Below are 5,000 nucleotides of genomic sequence, written 5' to 3'. Positions count from 1 at the left end.
CATTAATTAAAAATTTTTATTTTTTTTTAATTTTATTCACGAAATCGCGTAACAACAATGACAATCGACACTGCTTCCCGTAACTTCCTATCGAGCCATTCCGAATGCCATGCGCGAGGCTATTTATAGCACCGCTGCCAAGCACGAGGCACCAGTTGCCATTGTTTCCAAACGAGCGAACGATCATGGAATCAGCTGGAGAAAAATCGCAAACGAGTCTTAAACCGAAAAGAAAAGTGCAGTCATTCCGTGAAGAATATTCAAAAGCCTATCCGGGAATAATTATCCGTTCCAAAAAGGGTGAAAACTACGCGAATTGCACCTTGTGCAGACAAGATTTTTCGATCGGACACGGAGGAATTAGCCATGTAAAAGACCACGTTGGGACAAAAAAACACAAGTCTAATGCCGTTGCTAGCGATACAAGTGGAAAACTTTCAACGTTTTTCGTCGCCCAAACAGATTCTTTGGATGTGATAAATGCCGAAGTTTTATTTACGGAGGCAATAATTGAGCATGGACTTCCAATCGCACTGGCTGATCACATGGGACAGTTAAATGTTTGTAATGCAACCTTTAAAAATCATTACGCGGTGATCGCGGTCCCAAAAATAAACTTTTCTTGTATGATAATGTCCAGAAAAACTCGCTTTATATTACTATAGAGTCCTTTTAACGAATGAGTTTGATGGTTTATCACAAACCTTAAATGAAAGAAGTCCTTTGTTCTCCTGCACCATGCATGAGCTTTGGCCTTGCTTCGTGTTTGGTGCGCAATCCTGTCGGCTGTATTTCACAGCACGTCTTTGACAACTTGAAGTGGCATACAACATTTAAAACAAAGGGGTTATAGGAACAATCACTTTCAGTGTTTTATGCCACTTCAAGTAAACTTATAAAGTTACCATATCATTTTTGCAGTATGATCAATCTGATAGAATAAATTTGGATTTTAGCCACAAAAAGGTAATGACACCAATGTTATCTATCGGAATTGTTTAGTACTGTTATACTGTTAAAAGTGTTTATACTATTTATGCTTTCAAGTCCAAGTTGAAGAAATCTTGTTAAATGTTGACAGCATAACTACCAAAATACAGAAGTATGTCCTTAATATTTTTGCAGTGCTATTTCTGTTGAAAAGTTCAAATGATTACATTAGAGATGTGATGTGCCACTTTTCAAGTGTCTGATGGCTTCAATTAATTTTCATTAATTTTTCATATTTTGAATTCTTTTGAAAGGCTTACAAAAAAAACTACATTTGAATTGTAATTCCATGCTATTGACAGGACTATTAATTTTAATGAAGTTAGCTTACCATGTTTACAGTATGATAATTGTGATAGAAATGTGAATTTTAGGCACAGAATATTTTTTACAATTGAACAAGGCAGTAGATTATACAAGCTTGGACAGAAAGTTAATAATGACACCAATGGAATTGTTTAGTACTGTTTTACCATTTGTTTACTGTAAAAAGTGTTTATACTTTCAATGAACAAATTGAAGTCTTGTGAAAGGTTGACAGGATAACTGGCATTAACTGTCAAAATAATTTACTATTGAAGTTAGCTTACAGAATAAACATGTCAATCAACCCATATGATTTTTGCTGTAATATTTTTGTTTTGAAAAGTCACTGTGACTGATAGAAAAGTGATGGTTTTAGCAACATTTTAACCTGTCTGAATGCTAATAATCATTTTGCGTCGGATGAACCCCCCACCAGGACTTTGTCCTGGACCTACGGCCCCTGGACCCTGGCTACTAGGTTTTTCTAATTTCAAAAGTTGGCAGGTATGCTGCTACCACCAAACCCCGCCCACCTCAATCTACGCACGGGGGGTGGGTGGGGGGGGGGGGGGGTGTTGTTGATGGTTGGGGTGGCGGGCTTTGGTGGTAGCGGGGGGTGTATAAAGTAGCCCGGAAGAGTTAAGGATGCATGGGATTCTGGGTATTTGTTCTGTTGTGTTACGGTGCGGATGTTCTTCCGAAATGTGTTTGTCATTCTTGTTTGGTGTGGGTTCACAGTGTGGCGCATTATTAGTAAGAGTGTTAAAGTTGTTTATATCGCCACCCTCAGTGTGATCTGTATGGCTGTTGACCAAGTATGCGTTGAATTCACTTATGTGTGTCTGCAGAAGCCTCATATAACATGTAACTGGGCTGGCAAGCTGTAGAGGGCACTAAAGGTAGTGACATCACGGCACGCCCTTATTATTGTTGTTTGGGTGAAAATCAGCATACATTCGAGAGAATAGTTTCCCTGAAATTCGGGAGTCCACGGGAAAAATCGGGAGGGTTGGCAAGTGTGACGCTGTCAAGTGCCCTTCATATAAAACTTGCGGGCCGCACTAACATTACATTTCCATATTAAGGTGCGGGCCGCGTGTCTGAGACCCAGAGGTGTGGACTCGAGTCACATGACTTGGACTCGAGTCAGACTCGAGTCATGAATTTGATGACTTTAGACTCGACTTGACAAAATGTAAAAAGACTTGCAACTCGACTTAGACTTTAACATCAATGACTTGTGACTTCACTTGGACTTGAGCCTTTTGAATTGACATGACTTGACATGACTTGCTACTTTCCCCAAAACCCAAAGATGAAAAAGTTATTCGGGAGCGCTCCGTATTTTTCATTGTGTACTTGTCTATCAGCGTTGCGTGTGTCAGCTGGTGTGCTCTCAGTACAACAGCCAATCAAATTACATCTACTTTGTTTTCATCACACAGCATTCATCCAATCAAATTGCAGGACAACCAAGGAAGAAGACATGTCCAAACCACACGCCAGTGAACAAAAAATGATACCTAAAATAATTTCGTTTGGGTATAAAAATTACGAGGTGGTCAACACAAAACGGTTTGCAGTATGCAACACATGCGGTTCCAAAATGACTGATGGAGAGGCAACAACTTCCAACTTCGTCCGGCATTTGAAGTTGCACAAAGAACGGTAAGTTTTGAATGTAAGATAACGTTTATTGGCTAAGTAACGTGACTTTTATTTGCTGTGTAGTTAAATCAGTGAGGCTGTAAACTCACTGCTAACGTTATAACGTTATTGCAAACACGGGAATCTGTTGCAGTTCACTACCTTATTCATACTTTTTGTTCAGTGATTTTTTTTAAGCAGGGTTACGTTAGTCAATATATCACACGTAACGTTAGACGGCGGTCAGCAGCACCGCGTATTTTAGCCACCTAAAAAAAGACAAAAATAGTCAAATAAAGGTCAGTTAAAATGTATACTATATTATGAATATGTGCACCGTTTTAGCTAGCTTTCTGACATACTGTTGGTTGTTTACCTCAGTGGTCCCCAACCACCGGGCCGCGGCCCGGTACTGGTCCGTGGATCGATTGGTATCGGGCCGCACAAAAAATAATTTTTTTTTTCCCTCTTTTTTTAATTAAATCAACATAAAAAACACAAGATACACTTACAAGTAGTGCACCAACCCAAAACAACTCTCTCCCCCCTTTTGTTCTGGGCATTGAACATGAAGACTCTTCCTTCACTGTTCCGAGTGGCCATGAGAGTCTTGGCAGTGCCTGCCTCCAGTGCTCCAGTGGAGCGAGTTTTCAGCCAGGGTGGCATCATACTACGCCCCCATCGTGCACAAATGACTGACAGACTCTTGGCTAATTTGGTCTTTTGCAAATGCAATGCAGCATAGGGCCCTGACATATAAAAAGTACAACTTTTTTGTTATGTTCACGTATATGTCATGTTTTTTCAATGTTAACACTTTTGTACAAATAAGTACATTTGCACTTTATTTTTCAATGTGTTTGTTCTGTAAAGGAATGAGTTAATGTTTAAAATGACTGGTTAATAGTGCTATTATAAAGTGCAATGTCAGCACAATTTTCTTTCCTGCAATTTAAAATGCACTTGTTTTAATAAATAAATACAGCGTTTGAAAAGCATACACAATCTGTGTTAATATATTAGTCTGTGGTTAAAAGGACTTGAAAGGACTCGAAACTCAAAATGCAGGACTTAGGACTTGACTTGAGACTTTCCAGTCTTGACTTTGGACTTGACTCGGGGCTTGCCTGTCTTGACTCGGACTTGAGGGCAAAGACTTGAGACTTACTTGTGACTTGCAAAACAATGACTTGGTCCCACCTCTGCTGAGACCCCTGGTTTATACATAGCACAAAGCAAAAAAAAAAACTTTGTATGTAGTGTTATTTCATTTTAAATTTCAAAAGAGTTTTGTGGCTCCCATTGTTTTCTTTCATTGGTGGAAACGGGTCAAAATGGCTCTTTGAGTGGTAAAGGTTGCCGACCCCTGGACTAAGTGAACGCACCGACGCCGTTAAGTATGAAAGTGTGCCGATTGAGACGATACCAAAACTCCTCAACCTGGATCGGCCGCGTGTGCATGACACATTTGCCGGTACATTTCTGTGTAATGACACACACACACACACACACACACACACACACACACACACACACACAGACAGACAAGGTGTGTCATGTCACATAGTGTACTCACTGACCAATTAAGCAGGCTAATTAAAGGAGCCTTTGATGGTCTGCTTGCTGCTGCCTGGGAACTGAATTGATGTTGTAAATTATCAATGATACCGGTACTTCTTCTTTAATTGGGATTTGCAACCACTGGAGTTAGTCCCGCCCCTTTTTTTTAAATTTTTTTTTTTTTTTAATAGATTTATTTGACAAGAAACATGGCTAGCGATGTCAAAGTGCATAAGACTTCTAGTCATTTACAACCTGCTGGTAGCTAAGATGGCGACCGTTGACGGCGGTATAAGCGTGGCGTGGAAAGTGCACGACAACCAAACATCAAACACGCGGCGACATATTTGACACGCCTGTCTGTCATCGCCCTCGCTAACCTGTCGTGTCTGCAGGGTAATTGCTGTCATTAAGCACGTCGAAGACATCGCCCGGAGGTCGTCTTCTTCTTCCTCGGTGACGTCACCGCCGAACACGCCGCCAGGAGGGTTTCCACA

This window comes from Nerophis lumbriciformis, linkage group LG18, assembly GCF_033978685.3.
Source record: "Nerophis lumbriciformis linkage group LG18, RoL_Nlum_v2.1, whole genome shotgun sequence".
NCBI classification, from domain to species: domain Eukaryota; kingdom Metazoa; phylum Chordata; class Actinopteri; order Syngnathiformes; family Syngnathidae; genus Nerophis; species Nerophis lumbriciformis.
This window is presented reverse-complemented; position numbering follows the sequence as displayed.